The 12,446-nt window shown below is 44.4% G+C and overlaps 1 protein-coding gene across 2 annotated transcripts in view; it reads right to left on the bottom strand.

Moving 5' to 3' along the window:
* Nucleotides 1–12,446, bottom strand: part of PRKAG2 (protein kinase AMP-activated non-catalytic subunit gamma 2) — a 213,966-nt gene that overhangs the window by 174,227 nt on the left and 27,293 nt on the right. The window lies entirely within an intron of this gene.

Genomic DNA, 12,446 nt, shown 5'->3' with positions numbered 1-12,446 from the left:
GCACCAGGTCAAGGGTGCTACCAAACCCCCAATTTGATTGTCCATCAGTGTTCAAAACTCCCATTGTTCTAGACGCATTTTGCAACAGGGAATTTCATTGGTGCTAGCAGATTCTGAGCTCTGGGCGAACCTAAGATTTCAGATTAAAACTGCAGAGTGGAAGGAAAGGACCACCTTTTTCTTTCTCCTCACTTACAGCTACTTTCTGAAGACTGGATAAGAGATTCTCTGAATAATATTAGGTGGGACGGGCAAGGGAAGGACGAGAACATGTGAAAAATGAACATAATTTAGCTGCAGTTCATTCATTTTCAACTTTGTATTCTTGTTATAAAAAAGTAGGCTTAGACATTCCGCTGTTGTGCACATAACCTAGGTATAAAGTGTCATTTAGCTCCTAGCTTTCATATTTCAGGTTTTAACACTGATGTCCATTATAAATGTGCTCCACTAAAGCGCATCCACTTAGTTAAATTAAAATCCAATTAAACCTTATTTTTTCAAAAAATGTAACAAATAAAACCATTGGATGGATTACATATAAAAACCAATACCCGTACGGTACTAGGACATTCAGTTCTCTGAATATCGCAGGCACGCAAGCTCAGCTGCTCATCAGTTTTCAGAGATTTCCATTATAAACCCATTGAGGGTGCAGGGGTTTGTCATGTGAAGCAGCGGACAATCTATTCTCAAACTTTATATTCTCTAGACAATACAATTGGTGCTATTTTGGCCATAGGAAAGGAATTGAGACTGCAGGCCTTTCAAAGCAGCTGTGTTATAGCAGAATAATTTGCAGAGTTGTCATTCACCTGTGGTTCCAGATGCTCTTCTTGAAGAGAGCTTGTTGGGGCGAGGAATTTATATTTCCCCAGTATTTAAATTGCCACCGTTGAAAAAGGATGCTGGGCTAGAGGGGCCCTGATCCATTAGAACTCTTCTTATGTTCTAAATAATCAGGTAACAGCCATGCAAACATCCCACATTTTGGTCCCTGAGAATAGCAAAACGAGTAAGTAAGCGTTCGACAGAGCTGTAGCTACCACCTCCGATAACTTGAATTTCATTTATCAGAGGCATCCTTTCATTGTAACGCTCTTAACCTACATTGCATGAACGAGCTTGGAAAATAAGTAAAACATAGCAGCAGCCCCACTCCACTTTGTACTGCAAAGATAAGAGGAGGTGGATTTTGGACTGATTTACTTTTTGGAAAGCATTTTACTTTCATAAGTGTTATAGGTCACGGTCGTGGAATCTTTCCCAGTCCAAGAGCTGTGTTCTCCAACGGGTATGACAATCCTCAGAATGCTTCAATACAATCCAGCAGAGCTCTGCTGCTCTCCCTTTAAGGACCATGAGCTGAGAAAGAGGAAAGAAAATACAGTGCTCTCCCCCCAAAAAGAGGCTTTGTTCCTTCGGATCACAAATTTGTCAAGAACTCAACATCCACAACTGTCTTCCTAAGAGAGTATATCAAAAGTGGGGAACCTATGGGTCTCCACTGGTCTCTCTCTGGCCACTGGTCATGCCAGAGAGTCAGGTTTCCAACCTGGGATTAATTATGATTATGCCAACAAAATGCCTCTCTGCCAATCGTGCAACTGCAGAAGTGTGCATGGCGTGGTGTGTTGTTGTTCATTTCTTTTTTCCTTTTATTATTATTAAAGATTTTCTTGATTTACAAAGATATATGCAATGTCTCTCGTAACATTTTTACAAATCAGTTTCGTTTGTTGAGACATTGGGAAGAAAGGGGAAAAGACGTAGATGGGGGAGAGATGGGTGGGGGTGGGTGACGATGTTTCTATTTTACTTAATATATATGGGGGGGTCAGCATCGCTTGTGCAGGTTCTCTGCTGTTCGCTTGTGTTCCTTTGGTGGTGAGAGATGTTGGGGTTGGCCTAGGGTATGGTTGTTCATTTGTGGTTGGCTGTGGTGGTCTTTGTTTCATGTGTGAGTGGGGTGGGTGAGTGTTTTGGATGTTAGCCATATTGATTTGTATGCTGTTGGTGGGTTTTTGTCATTGTCTTGTTGGGCTATGTATCACACTGAAAATCACCTACAGGTGGTACCTAACACCAAGAAAACTAGCGCTAATACGCCCAGAAACCTCACCAAAATGCTGGAGAGGGTGCACCTTAACAGGCACATATTTCCACATGTGGTGGGAGTGCCCCAAAATCCAACTATTCTGGACAACCATACGAGAAATAAGCAAAATAACCAAGCAAACACTAGAAATGACCCCAGAATTGGCCTTACTAAACATCTTCCAAGACAATAATGCCCAATTACATCACAAAGAACTCATAACCCACTTACTCTCAGCAACCAGAAGCACCATAACCAGACACTGGAGAGACCTGTCAGAAGTAAGCATGGGCCAATGGTACCAAATAGTATGGGAAACAGCCTTGCTAGAAAAACTAACCAATAAGCTGAAACTGACACGGGGACAAATAGAAGAAGAAGACTCCACCCCAGTATGGCTCCCTTGTTGTTGTTGTTGTTGTTGTTGTTGTTGTTGTTCATCCCTGCGCCCACATACATAGAATCATAGAGTTGGAAGAGACCACAAGGGCCATCCAGTCCAACCCCCTGCCAAGCAGGAAAAACCATCAAAGCATTCTTGACATATGTCTGTCAAGCCTCTGCTTAAAGACCTCCAAAGAAGGAGACTCCACCACACTCCTTGGCAGCAATTTCCACTGTCGAACAGCTCTTACTGTCAGGAAGTTCTTCCTAACAGTAGGAAGAATCTTCTTTCTTGAAGTTTGAATCCATTGCTCCGTGTCCGCTTCTCTGGAGCAGCAGAAAACAACCTTTCTCCCTCCTCCATATGACATCCTTTCATATATTTGAACATGGCTATCATATCACCCCTCTTCTCCAGGCTAAACATACCCAGCTCCCTAATCCGTTCCTCATAAGGCATCGTTTCCAGGCCTTTGACCATTTTGGTTGCCCTCTTCTGGACACGTTCCAGCTTGTCAGTATCCTCCTTGAACTGTGGTGCCCAGAACTGGACACAGTACTCCAGGTGAGGTCTGACCAGAGCAGAATACAGTGGTACTATTACTTCCCTTGATCTAGATGCTATGCTCCTATTGATACATTCCTGAGCTTTTCCTTTGAGGATGATGGTTCTCTAAAGCAAGAGGAAGCAGCAAAATCGACCGATGCCATTTCTAAGGGGGTCAGGACACAGCTGCTCAGATGTTTCTTTAAACTGTCCCAATCCAGACACCTTCCCATTCACTTCCACAAAAGTGCCAGGAACATACACAAAACGGAAGCTGAGGTGAATGAATGGGGGAAACAGACAGCTTAGGAAGTCTGCGTGTAACTGTGAATCAGGGCTCATGCCTCTTACTTTAATTTGAAATACAACCCAGTTTCTGCCAGTGCCCTATCATCACCACTACCACAAACACAGTGCTTAAATGGGTACATTTCCCTAAATAAAAAAGACAAAGACCTAATGAGTACCCAATAAAGACATATTTCTTTGTGTGACAAGAGTCTCTGCAGGCAGTAAAGAAATTCCTGAAGTGGAACAGTAGTAGCAATAAAGATGACGCCGATGTGGATTTAAAGCCTTAATAGTCCTCAGTCTCTGTAGAGCGGGCCTATATTTCTTGACTTTAACATAATTTGAATGGAAAATGAGAAAGAGAAATGGCCTCCAGATCCATTGGGCTGCCTTGTCGTTTTACAATGTTCCCTCATCACCTTTTTCAAGCAGGGGCTGTAGCATCCACCTGCAAGGGAGAGGTGTGCCAGTTAAAAAAAAACATTGCCAGGAGGGAAATCAGACACAAAAAACTACGGCCCAATTTTACTAAGAAGTAAGTGCCACTTAAAGGATGCGGGTGGCGTTGTGGGTTAAACGACAGAGCCTAAGGTCGGCGGTTCAAATCTCCGCAACGGGGTGAGCTCCCGTTGTTCGGTCCCAACTCCTGCCAACCTAGCAGTTTAAAAGCACGTCAAAGTGAAAGTAGATAAATAGGTACCGCTATAGCAAGAAGGTAAACAGCGTTTCCGTGTCCTGCTCTGGTTTGCCAGAAGCAGGTTTGCCATTTGTCATGCTGGCCACATGACCTGGAAGCTGTACGCCGGCTCCCTCGGCCAATAACGCGAGATGAGCACCGCATCGGCAGAGTCGGTCATGACTGGACCTAATGGCCAGGGGTCCCTTTACCTTTAAGTGCCACTGGATTTGATGGAATTTCTCCCTTGTAAGGATTGCAGCCTCCATCTTTTTGGTTTCTTTTTGGTTTCACAGATGCAGGTGTAAATGTTGGTTTGCAAATTGGAAGTCAGTGGGGAGGGAAAATTCGAAGTCCAGCCACATATAATGACAGCCCACATAGCCAGACACCCCAAGGAGGATCCAAAAATGCAGATTTGTATAATAATAATAATAATAATAATAATAATAATAATAATAATAATTTCAACCCCAAATGTGAATGAAGAAGCAATTCTGTGGCTCGATAAATACTAAATTTTTATCCAGTGTAACTAAGTCCTATGCATTTACCCAGCAGCAAGCTCCATTGAACTTAGTGGTGCGTACTGATGACTCAATAGGTTAAATCTGCAAAAGGCACTGGGCTTTAGTGCAGTTGGTAGAGCATGGGACTCTTAATCCCAGGGTCATGGATTCGAGCCCCATGTCAGACAAAAGATTCCTGCATTGCAGGAGGTTGGACTAGATGACCCTTGTGGTCTCTTCCAATTCTAAGATTCTACGAAAAACACCTTTTAGCTTTTAATTTGAAGTGCAAACGAAGTAGCAACCCCATAAGAGAGAAGGACCTGAAAAAGGAGGGTCCATCAATTATCCTAGCACTCCAGCAAATGATATCATCCCTGCTATTCCAGAGCTGCACTGCCCCCAAATTGCCTCCGCCACTAAATCATTTCTGGAAGCCAGAATCAGGATGAATGCTCATTGCCATGTGACCTCTCTGCAAAAAAATCAGAACAAATACTCAATAAACAGCAAGCATCGTATAACTGCCGTGCAAGTCAGGATGAATGCTCAAGGAATAGGTCATCTTGAGGCTCACCTACTCTTAAACTAAGTCAAAATTTCATTTTGAAAATTCCAGCCCAAGCAGCCATTTACATTAAAGTACCAGGAAAGAAGTCACCCGATAATGGAGAAAGGTTAAGTGGGGGCTTAGCCAGATATGCCGACTCGCATTACTAAAGCCAATCAATTTCCCCCTTCCTCTAACCGTTAAATAGCTCCAAAGAAAATTTAAAGTGCTTCCGGTCCCTGAACCTTTAGGGGGAAACCTTCCAGCTGCAAGAACTTCTTATAACCATGCAAACAAGTAATAGCATCAAATTGAGAACCACAGCCATTATGTTGCTAAGGAACTCACGCATGCAAACATAACCAGGATGAGAGTACAGGGTAGGGTTGCTAGGTCTGAGACATCGTTCCAGAGACCCAGGTTTTGAGGTTCCTTCTTATGTCTTCAGGGCACTACATTTAAATCAATAGCACGAGCTGGATGCTTCCCTGTCGGTTGGTTCCCTGTCTGTTCTTCATTCTGCAACATTTGGAACTATTTTTCCAACATAAAGGCCTAACAGAGTTGACCATTTAGCAATAAATCCAGAAAAATCCAGTAGCAATCATGAATATTTTTACTATCAAATTTAGAAGTATACAGCCAGTGTTAATGTTATCATGTTGAAAGAGAATACGCCGCATAAGAGATTTTAAGGTTTTATCACCAGGGTGGTTGAGAGAAATCCTCCCCACCCCACCCCAAGGAGAATTCAAATTCAAATCTTTACTGCTTGGGCAAAGGCCGCTGTCAACAGGATAATAAAAAGGAGAGTGCTATTCAAAACAGAAAACATGTAGAAAATTAATCCGCTACCTCCACGATTTTTCTGACCCTTCTTATTTCTAGTGCCTCCTTTCACTGCTGGGCGACATCTTTCACTTTCGAGAACTGACAACCCTGAATCATCACCAGTCCCTGATGCCTCGTGAAATCATAAATCTCTGCCTCTCAAGTCTCTGGCATTGCTTGGATGCTGCGAGACCCCTGCCAGCTCTAGCTCAGCATAAGACACAACAAGCACAAAGAGCTCCCAACACAAGCTGTCCAACGGGCTTGTCAGCGCTCACTTCCTGCTTCCTTTCGCACTTGAATTTTCAAATACCATCTAACAAATGGGTCACTTTCACTTCTTCTCACTTCTCATTTCCTCAGCTCTGCAAGAAGCGTGGTGATTACTTCCCCTTTTTGTTTACTTGTCTGGAATCTGGAAACTCAAATGCCATCCAGAGAAGAGTTTGCTTCTCTTGAGAAGCTACTGGGTTTGTACAATTTTCCCAGAGAAATTCCATGTACAAGATTTTCTTAATGGACAAGATCTTCTTAACCCTCTAAACTGAGAAGGTTACATTAGTGGAGGACTGAAAATAGAATCATCATTATGAAAAACTTAACATGTGTGTACAGCACTTCCTAGTGCTCAAAGCACTTTACGTACTTTATCTATTTGTAAGCTTTACCCTGCAAAGTAAAGCAGTATTATTCTTGCCCATGACAAACCTAGACAGCATCTTAAAAAGCAGAGACATCACCTTGCCGACAAAGGTCCGTATAGTTAAAGCTATGGTTTTCCCAGTAGTGATGTATGGAAGTGAGAGCTGGACCATAAAGAAGGCTGATCACTGAAGAATTTATGCTTTTGAATTATGGTGCTGGAGGAGACTCTTGAGAGTCCCATGGACTGCAAGAAGATCAAACCTCTCCATTCTGAAGGAAATCAGCCCTGAGTGCTCACTGGAAGGACAGATCGTGAAGCTGAGGCTCCAATACTTTGGCCACCTCATGAGAAGAGAAGAATCCTTGGAAAAGACCCTGATGTTGGGAAAGATTGAGGACACTAGGAGAAGGGGACGACAGAGGACAAGATGGTTGGACAGTGTTCTCGAAGCTACGAACATGAGTTTGACCAAACTGCGGGAGGCAGTGCAAGACAGGAGTGCCTGGTGTGCTATGGTCCATGGGGTCCCGAAGAGTCGGACATGACTAAACGACTAAACAACAACAACAACCCTGCAAAGTAAGGCAGTATTATTCTTGCCCATATTGCAGAGGCTGCAAGGCTGAGATAAGACTTACCTAAGGCCACCTAGTGGTTCACGGAAGAGGCAAGATACAAATTAGGAACTTCCTGATCTGTAGCACAGCCTCCTGCAGTGCATCCCTGTACATGTTTACTTAGACGTAAGTCCCATTAAGGTTAATGGAACTTATTCCCAAGGTAAATGTGTACAGGATTGTACCCATGCGCACAGTGCCGTCACTGCACATGCTGTTTGCAGTCATGGCAGCAATTGGCAAAAGTTTCATGAATCTGATTTTGAAATCCTAGTCTGACCCTAGAAAAGGATATCCAGCATAAAGAGATTTAACAAGCTGCTAGAGGACAAGTTAAAGAGATGCTTGAACAATTGGCAGAACTGGCACTTCTACAGATGCCACTTAATACCTATTCTGCATTTGTGAGAACTTGATGGTTTAGTGTGGCAGCACCTGCACGTCGGAACTCCCTGCCTATTGATTTCAAGCAGGTGCCTTCGGTATAATCTTTTCGGCACCTGCTAAAAACGTTCTTGTTTAGAGAAGCCAACCCAGATGGTTAGATAGCTAAGGTAATATCAATCTCCTTTAGTATTTTAACTTTTGTATGTTTTAAAGTAGAATTGTGATTCCCCCCCCACCTTGATTTTCTTGTTATATCTTTTTGTAAACTTATTTGAGGCTGTAGTTTGTTTGTTTGTTTTGCAATCAAACAGTGGATAAATTTTATGAAATGAAATAAAGTAAATAAATAATCGCAGCAGCAAATGGCGATGTAAATTCAAAAGGGGCAACCTTTTGTTATACCCGTTACAGCGAACAGGCGGTAGAGAACGATGCCTTTACCACCCTGAACTCTTTGGAGGAAAGGTGAGATTAATATCCAGGAAATAAATAATAAAGAAACAAATGAGCACCTGCACACACAAAAAAGCATCTTAAAGACAACAGTGGCACAATTTTCGGCAGATGCACAAACAGACTCTGCTGTGCAAGAAGTTTCTGCCACAAAACAAATCTCAGAAGACTCTTTGCTGTGACTGCAGCAACGCAATCCAACTCGATGAAGGAGGATCTATGAAATCCAGCCCTTAATGCAAGACAGACCTGAGTATTGCAAGAGTCCTGGCTGCAACCCAGGCAAAAATAAAGCCACTGGCCCTGGACTGTCGTCCTTGGCTTGAGTTCCCCAGACTGGCGCTACTGATATGGAGCAGAGCTATAGTAGAAGCCATTGTTAATATGAGCCCAGGGGCAGCAGAGGGAGCTCAGGCCTTGCTAAGCAGCTGCTGGCTTTCCTGGGACTTATTTGCAAAGGCCAGAAACGCCCCCCCCCTTCCCCACTAGACCCAAGAACCTCATTAGCGCATTGTAATGTGTGCATGAAAGCCAGCAGAGTTAATGCGGCTGAGTGTCAGAGGGCACCCGCAACATCTCCCTTGCGCCCATCTAAAGTGCAGCTTCCCAAGCCCCCCACCCCACCCCAGGAGGATGGCAAACGTCTTCCAGTAAAGCGCTGGGTATCGACCCCCAGAACAGGAACATTAATAGAACTTAATGGACAAGTGATGACACACACACACACACACACACAGAGCGCAGCATTTGCATTTGCTGCGGAGCTCGGCATGAGCTTCATCTGCTGTTTGACATGATTCACAGCCTTTTCCCAGCCATAACTCCCTTCACATAAACACAGCCTTTGGAAGGTGAGCGCATTCCAAGATCAACTTCCCAGGAGGGGCCATTGCAGGCTGGCTCACCAGGCAGGGCAAGGATGATTCTGCTTCCATGCCCTCCATCCCGTTTGTTTCCGATGCGACATGCGGGGAAGCTCAGTGGCAGAGCATCTGCCTTGCATGCAGAAGGTCTCAGGTTTAAGCCCCAGCAACCCCAGCCATTGGGAGAGACCCTGCCTGATGCCCTGGAAAGGCTGCTGCATGTAAAGACAGGCTCTGGCAGATTGAGGAGGCAAGACCAATGGGGTCTTGTCCAATGGGTACAATGGTCAAGAAGGAGATTTCTGCATGCGCTGCAGAGGAAATTGAGGGGCAGGTGGGGCTCGTCAACTTGTGGGATATTTTCGGGAGAAGAAAAGGCTAAGGCGGATGAGTGGCGCCTGGTATGCCTCCTTCCGGGAACTCCTGTAGCCAAGCTGGTGCCAAACATATTGCTCTGCTTTCCTTTGGGTCACATCAGCGAGGCTGGGGGGGGGGTGTCTTGCCCTCTGGGCAGCCCAGGACCTCCATACATACCGCCCAGGCTTGCACCCCTTGGAGGCCACTTTGGTACTGCTGTGGTTTGACTTCACACACACACAAATATACACACACACCATTTTCTCTCGAAACAGACGGGTGTCAACAGCGACAAATATCATAGTGTCCCAACACCCTACTGAAGCTCAGCCAAATAACACGTTATTGAAACAGTGGCGTATTCTTCCGTTGTTTACTCCTGCCTCTATTCCCTCCTCCTTCCTCTGTCGTTTCCTTGTGTCTGTTTCTGCCATGCAAGCCCTCGGGGTGGGATCCTGTTAGCTTGTGCTTTGTAAAGTGCAGTGCGAGGAGGAGGAGGAGGAGGAGGAGGAGGAGGAGGAGCTATCCTATGTACTTAACAGCAAACCCACTTCTCTAAGTGCAAAACCTTACGCAGCCAAAAGGACTTTGCTTCTGATATGGATGAGGATTCCTGTATGCATGCTTAGGAGTGCAGCTTTAATCAGGCTCCATTCCTTTTTTAAAATGCAAAGCAAAAGTAAATCACACCACAGTTCCTTATTTCAGAGATTAAACAGCATTTGGCTGTTTCTTTAACTTTCCCCCCAAACAAGTGTAAATTCTAATCTTCATTCTTGAGCCTAAGAAACGTTTGCCAGAAGCAGCAGCTTAGCTAGAAGGTTGGAGAACAGAGTAATTCCAGGATATAGCAGAGAGCTGTGACTGGAGTTCTCAGGCCTTTGGCTGCTGGGGCTGTTATGTGCTAATCGAAACTGATGTGCACCGTTTGGCCACTGTTTTTGTATTTGGAGCTAAATGTGCTCAAAAACAGCAGGGAGTTCCTTTTCTTTTTCTAAAACCCCACTGCTGATGGAAACTTCCATACTCAGGTAAATTCACTGCTAGCAAACAGGAAGATGCTTTTATGGACCGATCTGTAACCCTTCCTAAAGCACAGATGCTGTGTGGAGACAGGGTACCCTAAATGCAAGGGTAGAGGGAAAGCCAAGAGAACAGAGTCCAGGCTATGGAACGCAGAACTGGAGCACAGAAAGGAGAAAGACCCTAAAATTTTAGGGATACGAATGTATAGAGGGAAGTGTATAGAAATCTATATAAATAATGAAATAGCTTTAGATATAGGATTTGGTAATTAAATTAAAGCAAGATTAGAAGAAAGCAAGAAAAAGGGAAGTGATGTATGAACAGTAGGGAGTCAATTTTAATTAATATGTTTATTGTGATGTTTGTAGTGTTGTTTTGTATCATGATGTCTTATATTATTGAGTATTGTGAAGTATTATTTTGTGTTTTTCTTTTCTCCCCCCCCTTTTTTTTATCCTTTGTAAATTTCAAATCTCTTTTTGTATTCTTTTTTTTGTCATTCTTTTTTATAGCAATTGTATTGTTTGCAAGAACTGAAATAAAGTCTTTTTTAAAAAAGAAAAGAAAAAGAAAGGAGAAAGACCATAGCCCAGGCACCCCCAAACTGCGGCCCTCCAGATGTTTTGGCCTACAACTCCCATGATCCCTAGCTAACAGGACCAGTGGTCAGGGAAGATGGGAAATGTAGTCCAAAACATCTGGAGGGCCAAAGGTTGGGGGTGCCTGCCTTAGCCCAAGGCTGGAGGACATGCTCTGGATACAGAAATCCCGGGTTCAATTCCTGGTGTGTCCAGGAACAGATGGGAGAGACTTCGGCACAAAAAAGAGCCACTTTCAGTCAATATAATTGTAGACAATACTCAAGAGCCTGTACATTTAAAGTACATCTCCCTCCGCTTCCAAGTGTCTTGGGAGCTGTAGTTTACCATGCACAGAGTTACAAAACCCAACACCCTTAACAAACTACAGATTCGGGATGGGGCTTTAGTGCATTGTGATTATACGGAGCCTGAGCTAGACAGACTGAGCTCCAATTGTAAAAAGCACCCAGCATCTTGTTTCCTAAGCTGCCTTCTACCAAGCCAGACCACTAGATTCATCTACTTCAGTGTTGCCATTCATTTTGGGGGGGACTACAATTCCCATCATCCCTGACCACTGGTCTTGCTAGCTAGGGATGATAGGAGTTGTAGTCCAAAAACAGCTGGCGACCCAAGTTTGGGAAACACTGGTCTAGTTCAATATTATTTATTTATTGCATTTATAGACTGCCTTTCTGCAAAGGTACCCAAGGCAATTTGCAATTTTAAAAGACCCAAACAGATGAATGATAGAAAAGGGAAAGTCGGGGGAGAGGGGGTAGGTGAGTCCAACTGGAGCAGGCCCTGAAGTTGTCTTCGTCTTCCTCCCATGGCTTCTTCTTCCTTCCCACAGGGCAGATGCCACTAATGGGTGGTAGATCTCCAGATTTTTAGACAAGTACTTTTCCAAGTCCCAGCTGCCTGGGACCTGCCGCATGCAAAGCATGTAACCTGCCAGCGAATCATACAGGGACACAGAGCCTCCTCAGGCATCTGGTGCTGTGGGCGTGCAGAAATGCCTAATCTGTTTCTCTATGGCACTGTTGTGTACCCGGCACACAACCTAGGGATTGCAGTGGCAGCTAAAATATCAACCGTAGCCAACAGCCCAGGGATGCAGCCCCTGAAAAAGTGGGGTTCATTTCACTGCATTACATCTCCACCTGAAGCTTTCTTCTTTCTCTGAAGGAGAGGCTGTTGTTGTGCAATTAAAGGAAGTGGAAAGTACACGCTGACAGACCAGGCAGCTGTGGCGGGAAACAGACAGGAAGAAAAGAAAGAAAATTACCTGCCTCTCTTATTAAAGGAGCGGCAAAATACTACCCACCACGATAAAAGAGCAGCAAACTCACACTTCTTTCTTCCTTATTAAAAAAACCCAGTTCCTTGGGATGTTTTCCTTCTATTTGTCCTTTTTCCTCCCTGTTTCCAGCGGGTTGGCAAATATCTCTTTGTTTCTGGATCACTGGAACCCGCAACCTACCAGGTTGAAAAGAGCACATGGTGGGCCATGCACTTCGGCCTGCTAGGGGGCTTGACAACCACGCTGTTTTGTAAGCCCGGACAGGCAGCAGGGACCTTGGTGGGAATCACATGGCTGGAGGGCACCATTCAATTTGGTGGTTTATGA

The sequence above is a fragment of the Zootoca vivipara genome, chromosome 12 (genome assembly GCF_963506605.1).
Source record: "Zootoca vivipara chromosome 12, rZooViv1.1, whole genome shotgun sequence".
NCBI classification, from domain to species: Eukaryota; Metazoa; Chordata; class Lepidosauria; order Squamata; family Lacertidae; genus Zootoca; species Zootoca vivipara.
This window is presented reverse-complemented; position numbering and strand designations above follow the sequence as displayed.